General features: G+C 49.2%; 1 protein-coding gene across 1 annotated transcript in view; it reads left to right on the top strand.

Annotated features, from left to right (window-relative positions):
* LOC121879324 (protein O-linked-mannose beta-1,2-N-acetylglucosaminyltransferase 1-like) overlaps positions 1-7,743 on the top strand; it is a 40,394-nt gene that overhangs the window by 18,439 nt on the left and 14,212 nt on the right. The window lies entirely within an intron of this gene.

Below are 7,743 nucleotides of genomic sequence, written 5' to 3'. Positions count from 1 at the left end.
GGTGGACGCCCCAGCGTTCGGCGAAGCTCTTGAACTCGTGGCTATTGAACGGGGGCCCACCGTCGGTTCGGAGGCGGAGAGGCACTCCGACTTCCCGGAAGAAGCAACAAAACATCCGGATGACCCTGGAAGAGGTGGTGTCCCGACCACAGGGAACTACCACGGGCCATCCAGAGAGCCTGTCGGCGACCACCAGGAAAGACTTTCCGGCCACATTAAAGAAGTCGGCGGACACGGACTCAAAGGGCCGCTTTGGGAGGTCGTTGCACAGGTACGGCTCTTGTTGCTGGCTGGGCTGGAGTTGCTGGCAAGGCTCACAGGCCTCAACCGTGCTCTTAATATCGGCGTCAATACCAGGCCAGAAGACGGTCTGACGGGCTCTGCGCCTGGTGGCTTCAACGCCGCGGTGGCTGTCATGGAGGCGGGATAAGGTGCGCCGGCGGAGGGCAGCGGGAACGACGATCCTGGGGCCGTACAACACCAGCTCTCCGTCCGCATAGAGGCTATCCCTTAGCTTCCAGAAGGGGAGGGCGGAGGCGTGAATGTCGTAGCGGTTGGTGGGGAATCCAGCGGAGACGTAGTCGAGGAGTTGGACGTATGCCGGGTCTTGAGCGGCGGCGATGCGAAGCTCCTGGAGAGTCCTATCGTCTTCGATGGAGGGCGTTGTCGTCGTCTTGTCAGCAAGAGAAGTGGCTGTGTGTGTCACTAAAGACCGAACGTGAGCAGCGGCCGTGGTACAGTCGACTTCATCTTCAGGTGTGGGGCGACTAACAGGGGCTCGGGAGAGGGCGTCTGGTATGCACAGAAGCTTCCCGGCGCGCCACACAGCTGTAAAGACGTAATGGGCGGTCTTCTCTTTGAGACGTTGGAGGCGAGGATTTTCGATGGCGTCCAACGTGTAGTGATTGAGGATGGGTATGAGCGGGCGATGGTCCGTCATGAGGGTGAAATGCCCAAGGCCGAACAGGTAAAGGCGGCACTTGGCCATAGCCCAGGCGACTGCCAGCATCTCTAGTTCGATGGTGGCGTATCTGGTCTCCGTGTCCGTCAAAAACCTGGAGCCACACTGAACTAAGCGCAGTCTACCCTGGCCGTGGTCTTGAAGGAGGGCATATCCGAGGCCGTATAGACGGGAGGCGTCGGTCTGGAGGACCACTGGTAAGGACGGGTCGAAGGGTGCCAGGACTGGTGGTGACAGCAACGCCTTCTTAACATTCCTGAACGCTAGGTCGTGGTCAGGAGTCCAGAGGAAAGAGCGCTTGGGGCTCATGAGGGGGCGTAGAGGTTGGGCTGATGTGGCGATTTTAGGGGAGAAGTCGGCCAGCTGATTTACCAGGCCCATAAATGAGCGAAGGTCGGTCAGGTTCGCTGGAGTAGGGAAGTCCCTGATGGCCTTGACCTTCTCCTCATCAGCTGAGATCCCCTCTGGCGAGATGTTGTAGCCGCAGTAGTTAACTTGGGAGGCGGCGACCACAAATTTATCTTTGTTCAGGGTGATACCATGGGCACGACATCTTGTGAGCATCAGATGAACTCGGTTCAAGTGGGCCGGGAGATCATCGTCGAAGAGCAGGATGTCATCTACGACCTTCACGCAGTTGGTGACACCCTGCAGAGCCATATCCCCACGGAGGCAGTACGCATCCCCCGTTGCTGCGAAGCCCATGGGTCCGCGGCAGTGTTGGAAGCGGCCGTAGGGCGTGATGAATGTAGTGAGGTGGCGATCTTCTTCCGCCAGGTCGACTTGCCAGTACCCATGTAGTGCATCCGCCGTGGTAAAGAACTTTGCAGACGGGGTGACGCTGCGGACTGCTTGGATGGGCGTAGGCGATGGATGGGCGGGACGGGAGACCTGCGAGTTGAGATGGGTGAGGTCCACTGTGATGCGAACACCTACAGGCTTGGGTGCCAAGACCATAGGGTGGCACCACTCGGAGGGCTCCTCACCGGCGTGTCTGATGATCCCCTGCTGCACCAGAGAATCGAGCTCCGCCTTCACCTTGTCCCGTATGGCAAAGGGGATAGGCCTGGGTGTGTGGATGGCGAAAGGCGTCGCGCCAGGCTTGAGGTGGATTCTCATCGGGGGGCCTGTCATCTTCTTGAGCGGCGTCTTCTGGAGGTCGGGCTTGGAGACAAGGACGTCGCTGAACTGACGAAAAAAGAACTCCCGGGCGGCAGCAGGTGTGGTCATGGCTGAAACAGGTATCTCTGCACACCTGTTGAGGTGTGTCACGGCGAGGATGGGCTTTGGGAACTCGGATGAGACGATGGCCAAGTCCTGACAATGGCCACATGACAAGAGAGGGGTTTGGATGCCCTCATGGACGTGGACTGTGGCAAGGCAAGACTTGGGACCGAGCTGTAGTGTTGCCTTGAAGCAACCCAAAGGTGGAGACATCGGGGACCCGTCCGCTGTGAGCACGTCGTTCATGGCTGTGGGTGACAGGCTACTCCTGGGGATGTTGAGGGCGTCCAGGTGTGTTGGTCCAATCACCGTGATGTCCGCGCCCGTGTCAGGTATCATCAGGAGGTTGGAAGAGTTGGTACCGTAGGACAGACGAACATTGACGGGCTTGGGGGACCTGTCACTCGAGGTATCATCCACGCGTCGGCATCCTTTGTTGTTCTTGGGAGACGGTGGTGTGGACGTTCTGTCGGGCTGTGAAGAGACGTTTTGACCTGGAGATGGAGGCTTCTTGGTGGACCTGCAACACTTGGCGAAGTGTCCTTGCTTGTTGCAAGCGTTGCATGAGACCTTGTTGGCAGGACATCGAGGTGTGCGGGGCCAATGGCCTTGAAACCCGCAGTTTCGACATGTACTATCAGCCGCAGGGCACTTACCTGGACCGTGCTGGCGCTGACAGCTTCTGCAGGATTCGGGAGAAGAAACTGGTGACTGTGACGGGGGCTGTGGAGAGGACGCCGTCTGCATCTGGCGTTGATTCCTCTTGTAGGTGGAGACGGCGTGGACTTGAGATGGCGATGAGTGTATAGCTGAGGCAGCCTCTCTTGTGGCCTCATACGACCTGCAACAGGTGACGAAGTCGGTGAGGGAAGAGGCGGCGTCGAGGGTGAGGAGTTTCTGAAGCAGGTCCTCGTCACGTACACCCATCAGCAAGATCATCTTGAGCTGGATCTCAGCACAGGTTACAGGATCGCCTGTACATAGGTCCACCTCGGCTGCTAGGTCCTTAAGTCGTGCATAGAAGTCTGAGAATGATTCCCCAGAAGCTTGTTTGCAGGATAGCAGTTCCCTACGACGCAGAGCTTCATTGCGGAGGCCACGGAAATGACTCTGCAAGGCGTTTAAAACCTCTGTCACTGACCTGGGGGAGTCAGGGGGGATGGCTAGCGTGTGCTCTAGGAGGCGTTGAACATCGAGGGAAATGCACGATCTTAATTGGATGAGTTGTTTATGAGGGGGCATTCGGTAGAGGTCAGACATAACAGCAAAGTCTTCGAAACGACGTCGCCATTGACGGTATACTTGATATGTTGCATCAGGTTGAAGAGGTGGGGGACTGGGAACTGAAGACTTGCTGTGCAGGGGTGTACTCGAGACGGCAGGCGGTGGAGGAGGCACGGAGAGGTCGACGAGAGTTGAGACTGGAGCAGGTGGTTGAGAGGGCACTGAGGTATACCCAAGGGGGATAGGTGACGTGTGAGGGGGCGTTGTCTGAAGGATAGATGAAGAGGTTGAAGCTGGCGAATTGGTTGTGGCAGCTGGTGAAGTCGTCCTCGTTGCCAGCAATTCCAATAGTCGCAGGAGTTTGTGGTTATCAGCTTGGTGTTGTTGTTGAAGTTGAAGGCGGTAAGCTGATGCCTCTGACTGTCTTGACAATTCCTCTTGACGTCTTGACCATTCCTCTTGACGTCGTTTTTCCTCCTCTAATTGACGTCTTTGGGCTTCCTTCTCTTGAGAAACTTGTAGGAAGTGGATTAACCGACGTATATCCTGGCTCCCATCCTTTGAATTTGGCGCGCCCGGCGTGTGAGGCGTGAGGGGGGGTGGGGGGGTCTGTGAGGCTTCGTCTACCTCATAATCCTCATCTAAATTTCCCGGCAGATCGTCGTGGTCAGACATCTCGTGTTTGGTATGGTTGCGATGGGGAAGACAAGGAGAATAAGGTGAAGTGCTATGTTTTCGTCAATGGATTTGCTTAAGTGCAGGAATTGGCGGGCAAGTAAAAGAGTACTGACTGTAATATTTGTGAAGTGAGAGGAGGCGGCTGGCGGCGGTGGTGGTGCTTGTATTCCTCCGCGCGCGGGCGAGCTGGCTCAGTGGGAGGAGGACGCAGGCAGTGGCCTGCGGGCCGGCGTAGATGGAGGATGTATGCCGGAAGTGCTGTCTTGGAAACTGGGCTGAGGGCGTGTCTGCTACCTGTAGGGCCGCAGAAACATAGCAAAGAGACATAAAAGGCACTGCACTTCACTTAGGGCACTTCACAAGGTCACAAAGCACTGTAAATCCAGGGGCACTGTGGAGTATATCTTCTGGGCGGGAAACAGACGGGGCCGGCTCTTGAGGCTTGTAAACTGTCGTGTTGGAGCTACTCAAACTGCGCCATGTGGTGGATGTAATCCTAGACAAGGTTCTTGAAACTCCAGGGCACGAGCAGTAGATATAGTCAACAAGTGGTACAAGACTTGGCGTGATAGCCAACCGGTACAGGAACAGGAGCCAGCACAAGGAACTCCTCGTCGTAGGCAGGCCGAAGCCGATCTGAGGGAAATTAGCTAGCAGGGCAAGGGGAGTTGCTAGACATTCCTAGGACAATAAATGGGGTCTTCTAATTACTCGACTAGCGCGGTACAGACATAGTACATCGGGACATAGTAAATGAACATAGGCATTAGACATAAGCATAGATATCAGACATGCTATAATAATATGTAGTAATACAGACATGTGAATAAATGGTACAATGAATGGTAACCGAGTCTTGGCGTCAGGCGTGTTCACATATCTTGGTATGTACATATCTATACACATATAACATCATCCATCATCACTACATATAACATCATTCATCATCACTACATATAACACCATCCATCATCACTACATATAACACCATCCATCATCACTACATATAACAACATCCATCATCACTACATATAACATCATTCATCATCACTACATATAACACCATCCATCATCACTACATATAACACCATCCATCATCACTACATATAACAACATCCATCATCACTACATATAACACCACCCATCATCACTACATATAACACCACCCATCATCACTACATATAACAACATCCATCATCACTACATATAGCATCATCCATCATCACTACATATAACACCATCCATCATCATTATATATAACACCATCCATCATCACTACATATAACAACATCCATCATCACTACATATAACACCATCCATCATCACTACATATAACATCATTCATCATCACTACATATAACACCATCCATCATCACTACATATAACACCATCCATCATCACTACATATAACACCACCCATCATCACTACATATAACAACATCCATCATCACTACATATAACACCACCCATCATCACTACATATAACACCACCCATCATTACTACATTTAACAACACCCATCACCACTACATATAACATCATCCATCATCACTACATATAACACCATCCATCATCACTACATATAACATCATCCATCATCACTACATATAATACCATCCATCATCACTACATATAACACCATCCATCATCACTACATATAACACCATCCATTATCACTACATATAACACCACCCATCATCACTACATATAACATCATCCATCATCACTACATATAATACCATCCATCATCACTACATATAATACCATCCATCATCACTACATATAACACCATCCATTATCACTACATATAACACCACCCATCATCACTACATATAACAACATCCATCATCACTACATAAAACATCATCCATCATCACTACATATAGCACCATCCACCATCACTACATATAACACCATCCATTATCACTAGATATAACACCACCCATCATCACTACATATAACAACATCCATCATCACTACATATAACATCATCCATCATCACTACATATAGCACCATCCACCATCACTACATATAACACCATCCATTATCACTACATATAACACCACCCATCATCACTACATATAACAACATCCATCATCACTACATATAACACCATCCATCATCACTACATATAACACCATCCATTATCACTACATATAACACCACCCATCATCACTACATATAACAACATCCATCATCACTACATATAACATCATCCATCATCACTACATATAGCACCATCCACCATCACTACATATAACACCATCCATCATCACTACAGATCGGTATAGTAGTTTCCGAGAGTCTCATGCAGACATACATAAGAACATAAGAACATAAGAATGATGGAAACTGCATTGGGCCTATTAGCCCATACTGGGCAGTCCCGTTTACACCCAACCCCTATTGCTCATATAAGCATCCAACCTATGTTTGAAGCTATCCAGCGTATTCGAGTTTATGATGATATTTGGTAACTTGTTCCGTTCATCCACGACTCTGTTTCCAAACCAGTGTTTAGCTATTTCTCTCCTAAATCTAAATTTGTCTAATTTGAAATCATTGTTACGAGTTCGCTCCTGGTTGGATAGTTTGAGTACCTTTGTAATGTTCCCTTTGTTTAGCCCTGACTTCCATTTATACACCTCTATCAGGTCGCCCCTCGCTCTACGTCTCTCGAGGGAATGCAAATTAAGATGCTTTAACCTGTCTCTATACTCAAGGTTCCTAATGCCCGGGATTAGTCTTGTCATTCTCCCCTGAATTCTTTCCAAGGATTCTATATCCATTCTGTAATACGGTGACCAGAACTGAACTGCGTAATCCAGGTGTGGTCTCACAAGCGCAAGATACAATTTTAGTATGACCTCGCTAGTCTTGTAACTAACACTCCTTTGTATGAACCCAAGTACTTTATTAGCCTTGTTACAAGCAAAAACACACTGTTTACTTGGCTTAAGATTCCTACTTATCATTACTCCTAAATCTCTCTCGCAGTCGGATTCCACGATGGCATCGTTGTTCATCTGGTAACTGGTTTCCCTGTTTACATCTCCTATTCTGAGTACTTTACATTTGTCCACGTTGAATTTCATCTGCCATTTTTCGACCATTCGAAAAATTTGCTCAGATCTTCCTGTAGTTTTGCGGAGTCCTCGGCAGATTTAATAACACGTCCTATTTTAGTGTCATCAGCAAATTTACTTATGTTGCTGTCTATGCCGATATCTATGTCGTTTATGTATATAATACAAAATAATGGTCCAAGTATTGAGCCTTGGGGAACTCCACTAGTGACGTTGCTCCAATGGGATTTAGTGCCGTTAATGCTCACTCGCTGTTTCCTGTCCTGTAACCACGCCTCACACACAAACAAACAAACAAACACACATGCATTGTAAAACAAACGTTAATCAAGAACTCCCTGAACAATGCAGACGGCTGCATTTATAAGGTTCCTTGCAAGGAATGTAATATGTTTTACTTAGGCCAGACAGGTAAAGATCTTGTAACTGGACTTAAACGACATAAATATAGTGTTAGGACAGGTCAGAAATCCAATGCTCTGTTTGTTCATTTGAGGGATAATAAGCATTGCATTGATTTGAATAATGCCTCCTCAATATTACCTTGTAATTCAATTGACAGTAGGAACA

Source organism: Homarus americanus, unplaced genomic scaffold (assembly GCF_018991925.1).
Source record: "Homarus americanus isolate GMGI-L3 unplaced genomic scaffold, GMGI_Hamer_2.0 scaffold16894, whole genome shotgun sequence".
NCBI classification, from domain to species: domain Eukaryota; kingdom Metazoa; phylum Arthropoda; class Malacostraca; order Decapoda; family Nephropidae; genus Homarus; species Homarus americanus.
This window is presented reverse-complemented; position numbering and strand designations above follow the sequence as displayed.